The sequence below is a fragment of the Bacillus rossius genome, chromosome 12 (assembly GCF_032445375.1).
Source record: "Bacillus rossius redtenbacheri isolate Brsri chromosome 12, Brsri_v3, whole genome shotgun sequence".
Taxonomy (NCBI): Eukaryota; Metazoa; Arthropoda; class Insecta; order Phasmatodea; family Bacillidae; genus Bacillus; species Bacillus rossius.
In genome coordinates this window covers 30,381,039-30,404,359 of record NC_086339.1, presented here as the reverse complement: position 1 = coordinate 30,404,359, position 23,321 = coordinate 30,381,039, and the positions used below count along the sequence as shown (strand labels likewise).

General features: G+C 36.9%; 1 protein-coding gene across 7 annotated transcripts in view; it reads right to left on the bottom strand.

Annotated features, from left to right (window-relative positions):
• LOC134537788 (protein unc-13 homolog B) overlaps nucleotides 1-23,321 on the bottom strand; it is a 1,087,975-nt gene that overhangs the window by 699,601 nt on the left and 365,053 nt on the right. The gene's annotated exons all lie outside the window — the stretch shown is intronic.

The window sequence follows — 23,321 nt, the reverse complement described above, 5'->3', positions numbered from 1 at the left end:
TATTCATTTTATTACGTACATTTGACGTAGAAATTATTTCATATTACACATTTATAAACAAAGTTTTAAATTTTCACTTCTGTCGGTGCGGCGCAAGTGTACAATGAGCGCAACCTGACAGCGTAACGGAACAATGAGCGTAACGGGACACAGCTTAACGGAACAATGTGCGTAATGGGATACTTTTTCGTGCGTGCAGCCGGCGTTCATCGATTTATTAGACGATGTCACGTCAAAAAAGCAACCGGTTTTTAATAAACTGTGACCTGCACGAAGCAATAAACTGATTTTAATGCATTCCAGCGGACGTTTGGCAACCATCGATACATTTGCCTCGCCAAATATCCTACAGATAGCAGCACTATCGCGTGAATTACATGGTGTGACTTTAATTTCCTCAAGTACTTTCAATGTTTCGTTTGCAAATTACGATGAGCTGCGCACGAAAGAAGATCTCTTGCCACGTACACACGTTGTAAGTAAGTAATTAAACTTTCCACAGGGTTTGACCCCTGGTTTTTCTTTGTTAACCCGACTGTCTTAGGCATAAGCCCTGTCCGTCCACGGAGTGTGGATACGGAATACGACGTATACGCGAAACAGGAGAGGTGTTGGAGGTCCAGCTATGTCCAGAGGCCGAGGGCTACCCATCCCAGCATAGACACGGCTAGTCGCGGTGTGCAGATCCCTGGCATAGGCAAACACAGTACGTTTCTTAAGACAAAAAAAATTGCGTTTCGGAAATTGAGATCTTTCCCCGTCACCAGTCACACTAATAGACTGCTCAGGTTTTCTGCATGAAATACAGTGTAAACCAGCAAATGACGTTTGTCAAAAATAACAATTTAAATCAATCTCCCCTCCATTGCATTACAGTTATAGTCATTTCCAAACAAAAATGTACTCAATTTTAAACGCCAATGACTTCAGGGAAAACTATTTGAAGTAGCCAGTAACCATTAACTTCAGGCATTGCGCTCAATTATACGCTACACATTTTTACAAAATCACACGATAATAAATAGGGACCGGAAAAATTCGCAGCTTCAATGACCTGTAGGATGAACTCCATAGTTCTATCAACACTCGGTCAAATGTCACCCAATCATTGGCTGCTGTCTTGTGAGACGTTCCAGCGTAGCAGCCTGTGATTCGATAAAGCTTTGGTCGGGTGTTTCTCATTGGCCCAGAGTCATCCAGGTGAGTTGTGAACCAATAGCAGAGGCAGCACTGAGGTATAACGATTTGTATTTTAGCCTATCGCGAAATGAATTCGCGAATTTTTCCGGTCTCTAATAATAAATTGTTATGGCGTGGAAACTGTTTGACCCGACATGGCGTCTTTCGGTTCGTAACTCACCACTGCAATGCGCGCGCGGATACAAAATGGACGGCTATCCCAAGAAGCTTCTTCTATTATTAACGGTTACGAGCGGATCACACAGTGGCTGAAATTGTAATGTTGGAGCGATTTGATGGAACGGAGTGGAGTTAAAAATACAGTAGAAGTTCTTTCTCTCTCAACCATCTACTCGAGCCGTGATTAATAATGGTGTGGTGTGTGGAGCGCGTATAAATAATTCCCTTCAGTGACGCGAATTCTCACACCGTAAATTTTTTTTGTTAAGTGGAACGGAAATACTCATGTAAAATTACATATATTTGAAAATTTGCACATTTAGATGACAAAAACTGTATCGCTACAAAAAAAGTGTTCGCAGTAATATTGGGTTCGGATTCTTTCCCGGGCATTTTTGATTTGTATTGTTCCAGTACATTTGTACATTTATTTAAGTTATATGTAAACCGTTCCCTGAATAGCTTTCCAGTATTGACTGAGCACATTAATAAGCATAATAAAACCAGATCAAGTCCAATTATCGAATATTCGATGATCTTTTCTGGTTTAAGAAAATTATGCTTAATGAAACAATAATTAAAATATACAATTATGCGCCGACTTTCGTAAGAAATATTCAGTACCAACTCGAAAAACTTGTTTTTATATATCCAAAAATAACCATAAGCCATGTGTTGAACAAAGTTACAAAATATTTCTTGTAGTATTACGAACTATTTCTTGGCAACTGGTTTCCAAAGAAATCTTTTGTAAAAGTACAGGATTTTTTTTTTCTGTGCAGTCACAGTAAACCTTACTTCGACCAGATATATTAGGCAACTTTTATCCTCATGACTCTACATGAGAGAGGGGTGTTGCCACTATAGCTAGCAACCGATCAAGGTCATCTGTGTTCAATTCCCTCCCGGTTATAACCCAGAAACGTGGTAGTCGTCTCTTTTAGGTTAGTCTCGGGGTGCTCCTGTTTATCAGTCAATTCAGTCGATGCCTCATCCTCACTTCATAAGCCCTCATTGTCTTTAACGACAACGATGTCAACGGGACGTTGCACCGACATTCATTCCATCCGAGAGACAACTCATACTATGTTGTAAAATATAAATTTTAAATATCGGATACTTCTCCACATTAATTATTTACATTTCAGAAAACTATTTAAATAACAAAAATTCCTTTGAATCATCTGTAACGAATACAAATTTTTCAGTGTATTTCGCTAAATTCTGCAGCTTTTTCGCTACATCAAGCGGTGATTGTTAGTGAAGGATACTACTATGTACTATGAGTCTACAAATTTGTTTTTTCTTAAGTTTATTTCAGTGAAAAAAAATTAAATATTGCTCAGATTTATCTGTAATTAACAGTGGTTAAAAAACCTCATAATTTTACTAAAGGTTTGTCAAAATATTACAAACCATAATAGGTACACACTCTCTCTATTGTTTCAAAACTTTTACTGCAGTGAAGAAATTCTAGTACTTACTTTTAGAAAAAAAATTTTAATAAATGATTTGAACCACAGGTTTAGATACAAAACATTATAATTGTAGAGTTGCGCATGGTCTTAAACGTTTGGCGGCACCTGTGCACACACACACACACAACCAAAATTGTAATTAAACGTGGTTAATTAACACATCCATCGGTGACCCACGAGAACACGTGAGGAACCCGGTTTTTTTGACGCGGGTGCCGTAAGGAGGAGCGAGTGAGCTGCAATTTTTCATAACCGTGTCCGTTCTGAGAGCGTGTTTTGAATATTCTCGCTGACGCCACTTTGCACGTCTCCAGTTCGGGATGCAAACGAGCGCTGCGCGCCGTCGGCAGGTGTCTCTCTCTCTCTTCTCTCTCTCTCTCTCTCTCTCTCTCCCGCGCGCGGAAATAGCCCCGGCCTCGGGATCGATCCGCAGTCCCCTCTCCCTCCCATCATGCTACTCTCAGGACTCAGGGGCCAGACCACCGGGTTTCTCTCCCCCCCCCCCCCCTTTCCTTTACCAATCATAGCACAGCCAGACAGACGGGACACGACGTGGCTAGGAACACCGGTGGAAGCTTGCAAGAAGAGCAGGGGGGAGGGGGGGAGAGAGAGACGGTGCCGCCCGCCCTAGGGGCCCTACAGGCGTCGTGACGTCACGACGGGGGTGCCCCACCTGGCTCAGGGGCGCCAACACACCAGTTTCCCCCTTCTACTCCTGCTCATTTACAACTCAGGCGTCAAGCTCTGTTTCACGTACTGATTAATTTTTATTCTTTCATTTTTCGAGCAAGATGGCCACCATACAGATGGATCGAGAGGTCGCGTGACGGATTTATCAACCCGGATAATTCACTCTTTTTTTTTTTTTTACTTAACATTAACTGTTTAGTGAATTCAAACCTGATGGGCAGTCTTTATAATGAAATTATTTGTCGAAAATCAGGTCCAAAACCGTGGGTTTAGTTGTTTTTTTTTTTTTATGTTTTTTTCTCGCTTTTATCGGAGCCGTTCCACTGCATTTTGGACCTCCCCCAACAGCTGATTTAGGCTTTTTTTTTTCTGTGGGTTCATGTTTTCATTCTTATTTCTTATTTTGCATCTATTAATCTTTCCCGTGGCAAACCGTGCAAATCTGCAATGGCGTGTGTCCAAGAAATTTCCCGTTGCGTGAATCATTTAAAAAAGACACCAAGCAAACAGCCGGGCCCTGTGTGGCTGTCCAGACCCCTCGGGACTTCACAAACTATCCTGGCTGAAGGGGTGTCCACGGCGCGTCGCAAAGAACCACAGTGATGTGAGGCAAAACGGACAATTTTCTTACGGAGGTAGTATCCTGAATTTCTTGTGTGCCATCATTTCGTGTGTTGGTTCATTATTTAAAATATAATCATTATGTAACTATTGGTAATTTTTATGAGATTTTTTTATAAAAATTTAACACGCATTAATTTAATAGTTTTTTTAATAAAATTAAAGACCAATTTTTCTACCAACGCTAGCATGAACTATCACCATGCGATCGTGTTGCATATAGTTTTGAATTAATTACTTGTGTGTAGCCTTTGTCATGTATCAGTAATTTTTTTAATTTCATTCATAATCAATCAAAATTTGGATTATCCGAAACCTTATCTGTAGGATTGCGGGAAAACCATTATTTTTATTGATTTATGAGTGACAAACAATATAATTTAATAAATAGTTCATGCTAAGGTTGATAACTATAACATTTTTACCTATTAAATTTATATAACACTATAAACAATTAACACACTTTTTATGAATATATTTTCTTAAAAATATTAGTAAGTTTTTTAGTACCCAGCACTGATTTGTAACATCTAACTTCGGTAACAAGCAAATTCGTGTGTTCTCGTGTAGCAAATACACTTATAATACGAAACTCGGGCCACGGACACAAAATTTAACGTAGAATTCTTTTAAAATAATACCGAGCGTGATAAATATACGCAAATTGCGTTTCAACTAAATTTCTGAACGCGAATCACACGTAGTTTCCTTACCCGCCGCTAGAATTCGCTACCGGAGCGGCTACATCGACTATCGAATGATTCTATTTGCAGAGTGAAATGGCTCTGATAAAAGTTGAAAATACTTTGGGAAAAGAAAACAAACTATACCCTCGGGTTTGGACATAATTTTCGTCAAGGAATTTCATTAAAATACTACCCATCTTGTTATGATTCGCGTTAAAGTTGTCTTTGTGAAGATGTGTTCCGAGTCACGCGCCGCAGATGGCAGCGTCGTGGTTTGGCACAAACTTCCGTCCCTCGATGATTTCGCGTCGCACCGCCGGAAATAATTAACTTCCCTCACAAACGCCGCTAAGATGTAACAACGTCAGTGCTAAGGGGAAATCGTGGACGCTACAGGCCGCGGAAGGCGACTCGCGGCAGGTAAGTCCTGGGGGCAAAGGTCAAGGCTCCCCCCCCCCCCCCCACCAACCCGCCGCATCCCTGACCAGCCGACAGGGTAAAAGACCCCGCGCGCGCGCCCGTGTTGCCCAACACTCGAGCGCGCATCCGGGAGCCAGGTCTTCTTCGCCTCCTTATAATGTTTGTATCTAGTCAACCCTTTACGTTTTTTTTTCTTTTTCTACGAATGTGTAAATATAATTGTGTAAATTGTTATTTAGGTACAGCATCATACCGAAGACATTGAGTCCAAAAAAAAACTCCAAAAGACAAAACAAAGGTTTTTTTTTTTAATTTTTCCTTTTATTTAAATCCTGTTTTTTCCCCCAACTATTCAAATAGAAACTGTAAATAGATTTAAAATTATATCATGGCAAAAGAGCACTGAGTGCTGAGTGCTGGAGTTTCCTGTTGTATATACCAAAACTGTAAAGTGCAAAATATGTATTAATAAAAAAACTTTTGAACTAAAACTTCGCCTCCTCCCTCGTTGACCGCCGCCGCGGGGTGGCGCCGGCCATGTTGGAGGCCAGGTGTTTTACGAACCATTTCTTGGCAACCGGTTTCCCAAAGGTATCATTTATAAAAGTACGGGACATGATTTTTTTTCTTCCCTGTGTATCAATAAACGGATGAGTTTGTCATTCGTTGTGTTTGTCAGTCTACTTGGCCTAGCGTCGTGAAATTGGGTACGTGGATCCTCATTGGAGGAAGAGGGGTGTTAGAAGGGGGCACGAGTGTCCGTTTGCACCTTGAACAATTTTTTTTTCCGAAATTCGTCTTAAGTTTTTTTTTTCGGCGTCATGTTCCCGATGATATCCATGAAAACGGGTATCGCATTGTTCACAACGCCTTTTTTTTTTTTACGTCTCCTGGCTATTGCATTTTTGGGGGGCGCGGAAGACTGCCAAATCGGAAATGTACCATAATGACAGTATTCCGCCTGGCCTCTTGAAAAAGCGGAAAAGTACCATAACGGAAATCTGCCATAAGTCCAAAGGACTAGGCGGAATTCGACCATATTTCCCTATACACTCCATTGGATGAGTACAGCTGCTTTGCTCTCGAAGTAGTGTATAGAATACGTCGCTAGGTAGCACTGTTAACCGCCAGCTGTTTCTTAGGTTAACTTAAAAAGCTACAGATAGCGCTTCTGACGGTAAATTCTGTAGTTCCAGTCATAAATCAACTCAACAGATCGCGCACTAATAGAAACAAATGTTTACAAAAATGGGTTATAGGAAGCAGCACTGTATACTTATAGCCACGATCTGTAAAAATAAAAATAGGGTACTTTTCCTTCTGTTTTGACGGGGGAAATAGGGCGACGGAAGACTGCCATACTGGAAGACTACCATACTGTAAGACTGCCATACTGGAAGACTACCATACTGGAAGACTAGATGGCAAAACACAACGCCACAGTAGAGCGACAATGTCAAATGAATTAGCCGTGACCTACAGTAAGGAACCATCCTACCGATTTTCTATAAACTTCTATGTCAGCGAGTCGCTTTTAGTGTAATGGTTTAAAATAAAAACAATAAAAACGAGACATTGACTACGTACTAAAAATTTTCATTCAAAACAGACACTAAATGGTAGCTTACGACGAAAATTCTGTTTAACATTGGCCTGTGATATGATAAATGAGATACCGAAGGCATAATATCAAAATTAATGTTTTTTGGTGCACGTACAATTGGTATTGCCCAGTGTTGTCAGTTCTCTATACACAATCACACGAATCACCGAGCTATCAATCTGAGTCATGATCTACACTGAACAGAATTTTTTTCCGAGCCTAAATTAAAACTAAGTGTATTTGGGAGGTCTAGGTAAGGAAGACTTAAGTGCGTCTCAGGCCAAAGCCTATATAGATAGAAAAATGTTAAAGCAAGATGATACACACCTTTTCATCATACGTTTTCTGGTACCCATATGTTTCGCTGTGATTTTTTAGACGTTTCACGTCAAAATGATATGACAATTACCAGTCGGTATTTGAAGTTATGTTCTCTGGAATACGAATATAGTGTCTTGCGACTCGGTCCATAAACTTCGATAGTGTATCTTTTCTCATCATCAGATTGCCTTGTAGTGATTCCTTAAGAGGCCGTGTCACAAATTTGCGCTCCTATCTATATCAATGTTATTTTAAAAGGCAGTTTTTCTCAAAGTCTATAAGAGGTAGGGGCCGGAAATTTTGCCTACTGAAAGTATACAATACATTTAACATAACCGCTTTTTTCAAATTTATTTATCATATCATATATTATTTCTGTGATGAAAATAATATTATCAATATTTTGATTTGTCCAGATACATTGAAATTTTGCTTATATTTATAATTATTTAGCAAAAACTGAAAACGCCATTGAAATGTATTGCATATTACCTTCCGATCAGTGTCTTCATGATCATGATGGGTTTATAAACCTGGGTGTAATCAAGTCTTTAACTATTACATGACAACATTTATACTTAATAATTTGGAGATATGCCTTTTCTATCCTCAGCCCCTGAGCTTTTACTATCTGGTCTGGCGACCGACCTGACACTCTTCAACCACCCCAGGGGTCTCCGATTACACATCTTATCAAAAAAAAAAAGCTGTTCGTTCATTTGTTTTTGTGTTCGAGCGAAGGTTTACTTCTCCATTAGTGCCACAGAATTCACACATTTATGCCAAGGGAATATTCCGCTGATGTGACGCCATACGAATGTATTATTCGTGACCATACAACTTTTTTGTTTGTCATCGGGAAAATGACGCCGCAGTTTGATTTTTTGTGGTGATATAAAATAAATTTTCTTGGAATGTTCATTTTAAATTGAGCATTTTTAAATGTCAGCGTAGAATATGCTTATCTGCCCATTTTGTTTCTTTCCATAATAATGAGTAAAGTTAACATTGTCATAGACATTTTATTATATTCGTTTGCCGTCCAAGTACAAATGTCACACTATATCGCACGTAATTATATTTTTTTACTAATTTGTTAGTTGTCATTTTATTTAAGTTATAAATAACATTAATAAAAATTATTACTTAATAGTCCAGAATAGAGATTGAGTTATTATTCATTTAATAGGGGTTTAAAATATGGTACTACATACATATTTATATTATCTTGTTGTCTTCTTTGTAACTTTACTGGAAGAATGGCATTTGGTATGTATGTTAACTCACAATGAAAATACTTCAGAAGTACTCAATTAACAGTGAACAACCTAGGGCCTATACTAATTTCATTATGTTCATGAAATATAATTGATATTACTAATAATGAACTGTATGTGTTTTGCGTAGAGATATCGTACGAACTGTATGTGGTACAGACCAACATTAGCTAAGACTCTGTAAATAAGTAATTTCAGTTAATGTGTAGAGAATATTAAAAGTTAGAAATAATGATATATATAAAACAATGCAGAGTTATCAGCATAAAAATAGAAGTTGTTTTTACGTAGCGCCTACTGGAATGTATATTTTGTGTTGAATTATGTGGTATGATTAGTATTCTCTTATTGTAAGTGTGTTTTGTTAAAATCTTATAAAACATCACTTACTGTTGAAGGATTTTCATTTTTTTTGTGATGATCTTACTTAAACAAGTTTTAATTATATTACACATGTATATTTTAAAAGCATTTTAATGTATACTTATAGAATTGTAATAGGCTTTATACGGACTCTCACGATGCATGTGAGCATCTATAATTAATAGAGACCGGAAAAATTCGCGGATTCATTCGGCGATAGGCTAGAAGTCAAATACATATACCTTTTAAATGATTTTGCTATTGGCTTACTGTTCATCTGGACGAATCTCAACCAATTATAAAACACCAACCAAAGAAGGATCGAATCACAGACAAACAAGCTGAGACGACTAACAAGTCAGCAGCAAATGAACTGCCGTTATTTGCCCGAGTGTACAGGGGAATGTGCAGTCTATCCTGAAGGCCGTCGAAACCGCGAATTTTTCCGGTCCCTAATCTACATCAATATTATGGCTGTTTCACAAGATCAAATATTTATTGAATTCAATCTGTTGCATTCATTGTACATGATTTTCGATATGTACATTGAATTCAATACAAATTGAAGATGTTACTCAACTAAGCTTATTCTTATTAACTTATAAGTATTTTGTTTGTTCAGTACATAAAAGTAAAAGATTCGTTATTATTTAAATAATGAGCATCTTTAAGCAATAACGTTTTCAAAATATTTACATAAACATAATGGAATATATTTTTTAAATACTTTATATCTACGATCACATCAACGGCAGTATTATGTAATGAATGAGGTAATGAAATATCTTGAAAGGATATTTTCTTCTCTGTAAAGTAAATTTGTAATGCAGCCCTCTTAATGTTAGTCTTGTGAGTTATTTCGTCTTCTAATATGCTACAGCAATGTATAAAATTAAGTTTTGTTAGTGTTTTAGTCTTGTGTAATGTTAAAGTGTAATGTGATAAATTCAATAATTTTTTTGTAAGTTCGTATTCATAAAGGTAGGCTACATATCGTATTAAGATAAATAGTATAATATTTGTAAATTTAAATTCTTTGAAACAACGTCGATAAGAGGTTCACCTACCTCTGTTAAACTGTATGATGGTGCATTGTAAAAAATTAGGTAGTCTGACTTAAGTGAGATTGTATTTAGATTGTGTGTGATGCATATGCAATATCTAAGCATATGCATTTATGTTATTATCCTTTTAAAACGTTACATGATGAATTTCGTATACTTTTTAATGTCAACTAACATTATTTATCACGGACTATTACATCCATATAAAGAATAATTACCACATGTTTGAAGATTAATTGTATTCCGATACGTTTAAAGTATTAAAATTTTTAGATTCGACTCATACCATAGTTGTATAAGTGAGGTTTCTTGATTCTGAATCCCTGCATCCGCAATTTCCTAGTGAGCCGCCGGTCAGATTGTCATCCTCTCAGATTGTCGAGGAACCAGATACATTTTTCGTCGAGTAAACTCGAGCTGTCAACCTTCCCACTAATCCTGTGATAAGGGTATAGTAGCTTTATCACGCGCTGCGGCTACAGTTCCTTCGGTTGAAAAAGCCACTAAATCTCACTGTTAAAAGAGAGAACTTCTAGAGCAGAATATTGGAAATAAACATTTACTGACACGGCCTCTTAAGCTACAGGCGTGAGTGTGCGATTATTGCATAAGAGTACAAATACATAGTTTCACACTATAGTACTCCATGTAGGCTATCATCACATGTCTTGACAGTATTTGTGGAAGGGGAGGGCAGAAGCCAGTCCCTCCTCCGGAAACTCTTTTACAAAGATAATGCTTGAAAATACATTTTTAGGTTAGTTGACGATCCCTTGAGTACTTTTTGAAATTCCTGCCATTCTAATTTTTGTAAAATAAAATTCTTTGTCTAAATAAATCTACCTTCCCCCTTTTTTTACTACGCTCTTGACACTTATTGTTACAGAAACAGGTTCCTCTTTTGAATAAGCTTCTCTGCACTAATATCTGTGCCTTGTTAACAGAAGTGTAAACAAATATACACATAAAACAAACAAAACACAAATCTGTTTAAAGAAAGTCAGTAGGCTATCTACATGAATATCAACAAATTCAGTATAGTTCATTAAAAAGAATTCCACTGACAAACAACTTTTTAAATAATAGGTAAATTAATTCAAGGTGTAGTTTCGGACAAACGCCATTACTAATTAAACTGTATGTCATGACAAACATCAGTCTGTTTGTGCCTTAAGATATCTTTCCAGAAACGTCGCTACTGTTCTCTTAGGAATCATATACTGTGTTAGTCTGCGCTATCATCGTTGTAGTTTTCAAAATATCTGTTTTTTCGCTCAACTGTTGCTTACGGAGTTTGTCTGTGCTGTCATCACTGTTTCTTCACATCGCTGGATTCACCTGTGCATTTCTGTATTGCCGTTGTTTTTTCAATTTATATCGGTTAAGTTTCATCGTTGATTTATTCTGTTTGCCGTTGTGCACCGTAAATTTTCTTTATAAATGGAACAGAAATATTCATGTAACCTTAACTATTTGTAATTTGTTAATTTACATGAAAAAAAAATGTGTCACTACAAAATAGTGTTACCATTTTTTCTTCGTGTTGCCCCAGTACCTCCAATATTTAGTTATTTGCAAACAGTTGTTGACGTGACAACGTCTAATAAATCGATGAACGCCGGCTGCATGCACGAAAGGTGTCCCGTAACGCACTTGTCCCACTACGGATGTCCCACTACGGATGTGTCCTGTTATGCTCATTGTACGCATGCGTGGCATATCTCTTCCACTCGATTTGGAACAACCATCGATTTACCTTTTCAATCATATTTTCGTCGTTTGAGTTATAAATATTATGTAATTTAACGATCGTCCACAGCTTTTCAGCACAATCGGTACGGTTATTTAAAAGCAATGTTGAATATTCAAATACGTTTTGAACCAACAATGGTGTTTTACAGTTACACATAATAATTCAAATTACACCCGGGATCTTTTACACAATGTTTTAAAAAATAGTGTAACACATTATAAATAAGTTTGGTGTATTTGGGCTGGGTATTTGTTATAAAATCGTGTTATAAACACGGGCGGACTACATACGTTTTTAAAACTTCCACAACACAAAACAAAATTTTTATAAATATATATATATATATAACATCTGAAACAATTGTTTCAATATGGCCTCGCGGCCGTACGGTTAGCCTCGCTATATTATTTTTAAGGGACGTGTGAAATTGTACTATACTCCTCATAACCAATGATATGTAACAGAGGCAGTCTCTTTAACGTTGTAAGGGACATTGAGCTGATGCTCCAACAAACAAACAATTCTAAGGTTTTTAATTTTTTTTTCCTTAAATGGAACAATTGTATCTGTAAATAATCTGAGTGTATATATAACTGAAATGAAAAAAAAAATGTAATTTTCTGGCAAAAGAGCACTGAGTGCTGGTGTGTCAATGCAACCTGTATTTGTAAAGAACCATGAAAAGACAAAATAAAGAGATTTTGAAATTGAATTGAATTGACTACCAATCCAAAGGTTGACGGATCGAATCCCGGCCGCGGCGATTCGTTTTTTTTTTGCACTTGTAAAAATAAATACGGCGCGCGCGACACTACAAAAGTAATAAATATATTTGAATTAATGAATGCAAATAACAGTAAATTTATCAATTAAATTGTCGATTGCATTTCACTCCTTTGTATCCATACAAAATAGTGATAACTCAATAAAAATGGTTCAATTGTATTCATAAAAGTATGCAGAGGTAGATTTTATCATACAAAAAATCGAAAAATTAAGAAAAATATCCTTCCTCAAACAATATAATATTTTTAATGCCTAAATGGTTTGGTTGCAAAAACCTATTTCGGCTCAGTCTCAGGCCGAATATGATATTTCATTTTCTTCTGGATCAATCATTTCATCAATGTGTTGTTATGACGTTATCACGTTAAACTATCGTCCGTAAACCGACTTTACAGACAACAATTTTTTTTTACTATATTTCCAGGGATTAGCTGTGCATTTTAAGCACGGTAAAACATCTGAGTTTTTTTTTGTTCAGTCACAGAAAACATTACATAAGAAAATCCTTGAATATTTGCGTTGGATTTGCACTCATTAAATAATGATCTACAATTACTCCAATTATTCTAGTGTGCAAAAATGTTAATTCTATGAAGCTAGTTACATTAGAATTTTACGAATAAGGCCGTTTTCCTCATTCCGTAGAATACTAGGTACCACGTGTATTTTTTTTAATCGTCGTAATAATTATACAGTGCTACCTATAACACATTTTTGGAAACATATCTTTCTTCTCGTTTTGTTATTGCAACGATCACCTTCTGAAGCGCTATCTGTACTCTTTAAAGTTAACCTGAGAAACAGCTAGAGGGTTGACAGCGCTACCTACCGAGTATTCTGTACACTTCTTCGAGGACAATGCTGATGTACTCATTCCATGGAGAGTGTAAGAAAATATGGCAGAATTGCGTCTCGTCCTTTGGACTTATGGCATACTTCCGTTATGTTAATTTTCCGCCTTTTTCGAAGAGGCCAGGCGGAATACTGCCATCATGGTAGTCTTCCGATATGGTAGTTTCCGTCACCCCCATTTTTGACACCTTATTCTCTCTCGGATCACAATCCAGTTATTCTTTAGTCAAACTTTGCCGCTCATACTTGCACGGTCATGTTTGTTAAATAAATGAATGTGAAATGGAAGGCTTTCAACAACTGCCTGTAGACTACCACAGCAAAGCGCGGATGCATCTGTTGGTTTTTATACAAAAAAACTAATAATTACAATCGGACGTTCCATTAATCCTCTTCTTAAAACCTAACGCCCCATTATTAGGGCCATGCATTTTTTATCGCGAATTTTTATTTTTTAACCTGCTGTTTTGCTAAAGCTTAGTGGCTTTTTCTGTGTTTCGTTGTCGTCCCGGTTTATTTCTACTGTCTAGCGCACCAATCACAGCCGCCCAGTGCTGAAGCAAACGAGTCCTGTTTGGCCCAGACGATGGAAGGGGGGGGGGGGGGGGGGATCTCTCTCTCTCTCTCTCTCTCTCTCTCTCTCTTACAGACGGCCGCCAGTTGCAAGGGAACTATCGCCACCGCGGGCATTGCCTTGTTGCAGATCTAAACGAGCGAAAATAACACAATATGCGATGAACAGCTACGTGTGAAACAATAAGCTATGGGGTGGATTCTCCGTCCGACCGCAGGCATCGACCTGCCGATGATGGCGTGTCCGGCTTCTGGCTGACGTGACCGCGACCAGGAATAACCTTCCTCCACTTCCCCTTTCCCCTCGACACACCGACCCCCGCACCGGCGCGTGGTTCACGAATAACTCCACCGCGTACCGTTCTACCCTCCCTGGACGAGAACGGGCCGATTCTCTTTCTTCCGATATCCTCAGGTTTTTTTTTTTTTTTTTTTTTTGTTTCTTCCCCGTCTTTTTCCCACCTTCCTCCGAGTCCCAACCTTTCGTCCCGAAATGTCAGCCATCATCGACCGGGCTTTTACTATTAACTGTCCTGTCCTCCGTTTGAAGTTCGCGTGGGCGGAAATCGCGCTCCATAGACGGCCAGGTGAAGTGCAAGGTCTTCAGTTGGAGTTCTTGTTGCTCGGGATTCCGGAATCCTGTAATCCGGCACGAACTCCTCCCCTCTCAAGTTCAGGTTTTCGACCAGTGACATCTCAGCTCTCGTTGAACGGCATTCGGCGACAGAAATTTCGTGAATGTAACGGAAGTCGCAAGTGCTGCCATCTGTGACGGGTAGCGCGAACCAAAGTTCACAAAGCGAAAGGTAAACTTTAGTATTACCAGCTCAATGAATTTTTTTAACAAGACGAGAAGTAGGCTATTTTAATAAAATTCCTTGACAGAAATCAGGTCCAAATCTGGGGTTTAGTAATTTTTTCAAGTCGTTTTCGCTGTCATCGGAGCCGTTTAGTTTAAAAATTTCGGCCTGCCAATCAAATGTTCCGATAGTCGACGCAGCTGCCCCGGCTACGAATCCTATCGGCGGGTGCGGAAACTATAGAGTAGTTCACGTAAAGAAATGTAGTTTAAAACACACTTTACGTGTATTTATCAGGGCCGGGATTATTTTAGAGAATTCTACGTGAAATTCATGCCCGAGTTTCGTATTATAAGTGTATTTGCAATAAGAGAACACGTGAATTTGCTCGTTACCGAGGGTAGATGTTACACATCTCTGGCGAGTACTGAAAGAAACTGCACGTGTTTTGTTTTTTGAGGTGTATTCCTGGTGTTACCCTTGGCTGCGAGGTAGCGCTACTGCGCTACAGACGTTCTTAGTTCGCTCGGTATTTAGCATTACTGTGATTTTTAATTTCAGTACGGCGTATCATGTTTCCTAGCGGGTTACACTTCACATTTTACATTTCACGGGTATATTTTTCGTAATTGTGTTTTGAATAAAAGATCTGAATCATTGATGTTACGTGATATCATGGATTTTCGTATATTTAGCAACGCGTATTTGTATTTATTTTTAAATTTATACAGAGGAGGATATTACAAATTGTTTCAAATATTCTATTGTGTATTCATTTTTTCTTCTTATTCCCACTAAACCAGTATTGAAATTCGACCATTTGGCTCTGAACCTTACACTTTGGTTTTAAGTCTCCGTCTGAAACGATGTCATAAATATGAATGAATAAAAAAATAAGAGCTAAAGGAGGTAATACTCTTAAAATTTTTATCGGCCTACAAATTCGTATTTTATGCTAATAATTAAATGTCATTTATAATATAGCTGTGTGTTATATTTTATATTCTTTATTCGATTTAATACTCCATTTTTTTAACTTTAAGACCAATTTTTAATTCAGTACCAGCATGAACAAAGAAAATATAACATTGTAGTTGACAGTTGTAAACTGAACTCTAATATGTGCCTTTTTCATTAAAATAGTTTAAAAATTTCAACAGTAAATCATTTTTAAAAAATCTTACAAAAATATTTGGAACCTAAGATTTTCAGAGTTTGGGGAAACCATAATTTTTATTTATTTATGAAAGATAAACCAACAATAAAGAGTTTAAAACTGTTAAATAAAAAACATTTTGGAACACACAATAATTGCACGCGGTCTTAGTTCAAATTAGGTTTTAAATACAAATAGGAGCCCAATAAATAAAACTCATTAAATTGAAAATACCAGCATAACCTTTGAACATCAGTTAAAATTAGATTTCAGTTTAAATCACCAGGAAAATCCGAAAATACATGTATGTGCAAAACCGTTTAACGTTAACGTGGTATCGGAGCGAGACACGAGACACGATACACGAGACACGATACACGAGACACGAGACACGAGACACGATACACGCCGAGGACCGGTGACGTGAGATCGGAACAGCGGCGGAGCGCAGGAGCAGCTGAAACAAGGGGAACTCCGAGAAAACCCGCCGGCTCACAGCACCGTCGACCACGCTGACAAGGTGCGCGCACAACCCGGGTTTTAACCCTACCGGACATCGAACCCAGATCATCTCAGCCGCGGACGCAAGTGATCTGACCACTCTGGCCTGTGAGGTCACAAGGGAAGGACACATACGTGTACTGACGGGATTCGTACGTGGCACGTTGTAAGAAATAGTCCCAGAAATTACTTGAAGTGATTTTGGGAAACTACGGAGAGAGAAAAAAAGAACAGTAGTTATCCGAATAAGATGGAATATTTTTTCCCACAATGATCAAGAGATCACTTTAATCTTCAACGTACTAAAATGGTCCTAGTTGGGGGGAAAAAAAATCATTCACGATTTGGAATTACGTAAAGGCTTATTTAATAAGTAAAAGTTTTGGCTCGCTTAGCGTTGTCCGAAATACTTTAAAATAAATCCATGAAGATTTTCCACCTACGGTTCGATTTTTGACGAAATAAAAAAAAAAACAAGTTCACGGTAGGGTCTTCGTAAGCAAGTTTCCCCTCTTGCACGGAATGGAAGCGAAAGAGAGAGAGAGAGAGAGAGAGAGAGAGAGGGGTATATTTTCGGTGTTGCACGGAAATGCCCGAAACTCCGTGAGCCCATTGTGCCACGAGGTTAGTGAAGGGGTGCAGAAAGTGAGAGAGAGAGAGAGAGAGAGAGAGAGAGTTAATACGGGCCGCGAGGTCGGCAGCACGTGGATGCCCTGCCAACCCCACCCCCTTCATTCCCTTAACCACCCCCCCCCCAACCCGGAAAACCCGAGGGGAGGTTCGGCTCTTCCCAAACCCTCGCCGCCGAAACACGGAAGGAAGCAGCGCAGGGGGTTTGTAGGCGGAGGAGGGGAAGGGGTCGGCTAGACGCTGCGCTCTATGATGCATTGCCCTCCAAACCGGCGAAATCCAGCCACCCTAATTACTGCCTTCGGGAGGCAAACAGCCCTCCGCACGAAACAGAAATAGCCACGCCCTCCCGTCCACAATACGTTAGCTGTGGAGGCCTTGGAAGCACAGCGAAACACTAACTTCTTCTGGACGACCATTTAAGCAATTTCGTCAGGAAAAAAAATTATGTAAATGGAAAATATTCTCATATATTGGCCTAGAAAGCCATGCATGGCCTTTTTTACACGCTTTATATTAGCTTCATGCTGTATGTTTGTTTGTTTGTATGTTTGTAACCGACTCCTTTGTGTGCGATTTTGACCCACTTTAAAAGGCCAGTTTTCATTCAAACTTTGTAGATATATCGAGGACCGATGACAATACACTAATTTGATAAGATTGTTCCATTATTCAATTTGCAAAATAAGATTTTGGTCAGTTTATATAATTTCACAATATTTAGTAGGCTTTGTTTATATCGCGCCAAAGACAAACTGAAAGAAAAGAGTTCGCACATTGTAAAGAAAACCCTTTCGCTCATGTGCGAACTCTTTTCTTCCAGTTTGTCTTTGGCGCGATATAAACAAAGCCTACTAAATATTGTGACATTTAATTAAATGAAAAGTGAGAGTGGATTATGATTATTGTGAACAATATACGGTAAATATGTAGTTGGGCGTTATTTGCGAAAAATAATGTTAAAAATCCGAAAATACTTTTATTGTATGCTCTTCAACTTCCTCTTTTCATTAAAAGCGGTGGAGGTAAGAAATTCTAAATACTTTAGGAGATATCGAATTTTAAAATTTCATCATATGTAGTTGAGCGGTATTTGCGAAAAAAAAATGTTAAAAATCCGAAAATACCTTTATTATACGCTCTTCAACTTCCTCTTTTCATTTAAAGTGACTTCCCGAATATATTGATTATGATAGCAGGATATTGAAATTATTGATTACTGTAGTTCTTCAACACGCTATATTGGATATATATTTTAGAAGCAGCCAATATCTACTCAAATTCACTTAAATAGTAAAGTCATTTAATAAATAAAAAATTGGGCTACATCTAGATACACTTCTGAGATAAAACAATATTTATCGATTTTATTTTAACTGCTGCCAATATCTATTCAAAATCTACTTTAATAGTAAAGTGATGTAATAACTATCAAGTATTTTGCATTGTTATAAAATTCTTTCATACGTCGATAAAGAAGTATCACATTAAATAATTAATAAACCAAACTAAAAAGTAGAAAATAAATAATAGTTTAAAAAACTAAAAAACACGCTTTATATAGAAAACAAAACTTAAAAATAGAAAATAAATTTTAATAAACTTGAATTAAGAAAAGTGTAAAGACTTTTAATAAATTTAAATTAATAATAGTGTATACAAGAAAAAATGTATTTTATTTTTAAAAAAAAGCGTGGGGTGCTTTTTAAGATACTATCGAAATGATAATCCTTCTACTCATATATGTCAATAAAATATTTATAACTATTGACACAATTCACCCCACGCTTTTTTTTAAATAAAATAATTTTTTTATTATATACACTATTATTAATTTATATGTATTAAATTTTTTTACACTATTCTTAATTCAAATTTATTTAAATTTATTTTCTATTTTTAAGTTTGGTTTTCTATATAAAGCATATTGTTTAGTTTTTTAAACTATTATTTATATACTACGCTCTTGACACTTATTGTTACAGAAACAGGTTCCTCTCTTGAATAAGCTTATTTGCACTAATAGCTGTGCCTTGTTAACAGAAGTATAAAAAAATATACGCATAAAACAAACAAACACAAATCTGTTTAAAGGAAGTCAGTATCTACGTGAATATCAACAAATTCAGTATAGTTCATTAAAAATAATTTCCACTGACAAACAAAATTATAAATAATAGGTAAATTAATTCAAGATGTAGTTTTGGACAAACGCCATTATCTACTAATTAAACTGTATGTCATGACAAACATCAGTCTGTTTATGCCTTAAGATCTCTTTCCAGAAACGTCGCAACTGTTCTCTTAGGAATCATATATTGTGTTAGTCTGCGCTATCATCGTTGTAGTTTTCAAAATATCTGTTTTTTCGCTCAACTGTTGCTTACGGAGTTTTTCTGTGCTGTCATCACTGTTTCTTGCCATCGCTGGATTCACCTGTGCATTTCTGTATAGCCGTTTTTTTTTTTCAATTTTTATCTGTTAAGTTTTATCGTTGATTTATTTTGTTTGCCGTTGTGCACCGTAAATTTTCTTTGTAAATGGAATATAAATATCCATGTAACCTTAACTATTTGTTAATTTGTTCATTTACATGAAAATTACTGTATCACTACAAAACAGTGTTACCATTTATGCTTCGTGTTGCCCCAGTACCTTCAATATTTAGTTTTTTGCAAACAGTTGTTTGAATAGATTTCCAGGGATTAGCTGTGCATGTTAAGCACGGTAAAACAAAAGAAAGCCCAAAGTAATATTAAAATTTAACTTTTCTGTGGCTTTAAAACCAAATAAAATGTTTATAAAATAACTTCATGCTTGTAAGCACACGCATATTTTAACTAAACACACTCTTTTAATATCTAACATTTATTTCAAAATAAATTTACCATGGACAGTGCAAGCTCTTACATATGTTTTTACTAGTCAATATGTCTATATAATTATTGTACAGCGGGATTGTAAGTTTGTTTGCAGTAAAGTAACTAAAAAATTGCCAGACTAGTTACACAAATTATATTTCACTGTTATGAAATTACATAATTCATGCTGAACGAACAACATAAGAACACATAAATTTGTTCGTTACCGATGTTAGATGTTACTACACGTACTGCACGTGTTATTGACACACGAAACTACAGTAAACTCGTGGAATAACATCATGTCAATGTTAAGAAGACTGCAAGTATCCGCTCTACTACTCTGGTTCTGGGGTAGAGCGCCTGCCTTGTGACTTGTAGGACCCGGGTTCGCGCCCCGGCTCCTCCAAGGCGGATTACCCAGACAAAATGGTGGCATTTACTCTGGTAGGAATACAATCCCTTGTAACAAGTCAGGCTACCAAAAAAACGGTGGGTGGAACAGAAAAGACCTTCCAGGTGGCTTCCAAATGGGGAGCCCGTTTCTTTTCTTGGGCTCCCCATGCGGTGGCCATTCCGGGGGTTTCTCCGGGGGAACGTAGTTTTGCAAAATTATTTATTATTTTGCTACGAAGATGTCTTACCAAAAAAAATAGCGTTTACAGAATTTTTTTTAGTTTTACGCCTTCCCAGCTGCACAAAACCTGAAAATAAACTTTTAGTGATTTTGAACCAGGAAAATAATTATTACTTCTTGTCTAGTCGTCTTTCTTCTTTAAAACTAGATAATTAAGTGGTACGTCATCAATAATTTACCTAAATTTTTCACAGACAGCAGATAAGTGTAGTATAATTCGGGTGGTGATATTTTTAAAAAAATACACAATGTAAATTACTGTAGTGGAAATTTCCGTTGTAATTACCATCTAACAACAAAATTAAAATAGCATAACGAGGTGCGAGAAACCGAAGCGTTATATTATAAGTCATGATTCCATTTTCTACAACCAACTAACCATTTAGGTGCTTCTGAACCCTAATACCGTCGTTTACCGCCTTTATGCACTCAAACCATCAACAAGAACTCGGATAGGGTAACCAAAGACATTCCTCGTGGATCCAGCATATATCCTAAAAAAATAGAGTCAAACATGTCTTCATTTGTTTCAAACACTAATTATTGGCTTTGGTAAATGCCCGAGGTTTCGGCATACTTTTTATGCAGTCATTCTGTTAATCGCCAATGAAGATGGTATAAACAAAGCATGCCGAAACTTCGGGCAAACCATCGACTCCACGGAAGCAACCCCAACACAGAAGTTAAGAAGTAGTTGAGGACTCGGGCATTAAAAGTTTGCGATCTAGATTTTTTTTAAAACAAATTTACTAACTAATTACGTAAATCTCGTCATAAAATACTTGAGATGTCAATGATGTTGCAACAAAATTTAAATTATAGTCAACACCAGCATTGCAACTCGAACGTATTTCAACTCTACAATGTTTATGTTACCAGGCAATGAATAAATTAATCAATTAATCGTCAAAGCATAAAGTTAACCATCTTCCTCGTGACATGACAAAGTTATTTCTTGGACATGTGTGCACATTTCAATCACGCGCCGCAAAAACTTGACAATAATTCAATAAATCTATTGCAAATCTTATTAAATTACTCTTAGCTGTTAGAAATCGAACTTTAGCGGCAACGTTGGTAGCAAAAACCGAGCTGTGTCTATGATATGTATGTCGTTGGGTTACACCCAAGAGCATCAGCCTCGGAACCGTTACCTACCTTAAAAGCATCGGGTGTGAGTTTCATAGCTCATGTATAGAGACCTGCAAAATTCGCGGATTCATTGACCTCTAGGATAGACTTCACAGTCCTTTAAATACTCGCGGAAATGACACGTGTTCATTGGTTACTGACGCGTGAGACGTCTCAACTAGGCTGTCCGTAATTCGGCACTTTCTTGGTTTAGTGTTTCTCATTGGCTCACAGTTCCCCGGATAAAATGTGGGCCAATCGCAGAAGCGGTACGAAGGTATAGTTGTTTTGATGCTAGCCTATCGCGAAATGAATCCGCGAATTTCGCATGTCTCTACTCATGTAATATTAAATTTATTTCCTAGAAATTTCAGCATTTATCCCTATTTATGTAGACAAAAATGGATGACCATTCATTTTGGGCTATTCCAATTGTAAATAAAAAAATTTTAAATAAATTTATTTACAGAAACCTGAACGTTTTTGCTGTTTTAGTGGCTAACAGACACTTGCGATTACACTGTGTTTTTTTTAATGAAACGAATATTCGTGTAAAATTACAGATATTTGTAAATTTGCACATTTACATGAAAACAAAAAAAAATAACGTTCGCAATAATACTGGTATCGGATTATTGCTTGGCCATTTATACTTTGTGTTGTCCCAGTACCTACAATTGTTAAAATTATTTGTAAATAATTCACTGAATAGCTTTCCAGTAATAACTGCGCAAATTAACAAACATAAACAAAAATTGTCAAATTTCTGAATATTCGAATTTTTTTTTTTCCATGGTTAAGAAAAAAATTATGTTTGAATGAAACATTAATTTAAATATAAAAATAAGCGTCTACTTTCATAATAAATACTCAGTATTATCTCGAAAAACGTATTTCATTTAAGCAGAAATCACCATAGCTATGTGTTTTACATAGTTCCAATATCTTTATTACAGTATTTCAAACTATTTCTTAGCAACTGGTTCCCACAGGAGTTCTTTTTTAGAGTACAGAAACATTTTTTTGCTGTAGTAGAGCCATGATTATTTGGCGGATTTATTTCGCTCCAGGCTAGACTCAACTTGCCCATATATAATCAAGTGTTTCTATAAAGCTCATTCATCAATAACAGTCACATGCTTTGGTGATTACACGTGATTGGGCAATAACTTCTCCTCGTCTGTAACTGGCTCAAGGTCGTCAAAGGCATTGCAAGAGCACTGCAGTCCAATCATCAACGCGAAGACGATGCATATGTGCCTCCACTCTACTTTTTTACCCAATAAATATTTCTGGCTTTGAGGTTTGTTTTACTGTTGGTAAATCGTCGGAAATGTTTACTACCCTACGGCTACAATTCTCAATTATTGGAATGGTAAGCTAAAAAGCAATACAGGAGAATTTTAATGTTAATAAGATTTAGAAGAGCTTTAGTTGCCTCTGGTACTCGGACAGCAATTTTAGTTGGAGATCATACTGTTCCTTAATTGCCAGTAAGCTTTAAAGCACTTAAATTGAAAAATATATAAAAATAAAAGTCGTTTTAGAATTTTCTTTGGCGCCAACTTTAGAACATAAAAAAATATAATTTACCATGCTTCTAAAGAGCATCGGATGTTGTTGGTATGAACTTGTTTGTTTTTTTTTGTCTATACCCACTTATATTCACAGCCTACTGACGTAGTTAGATTTGAAAGTAGCTGTTTCTTCTGGAAACTCCTGAAACATTTTAAGAACTTTATATACACACTTATACATA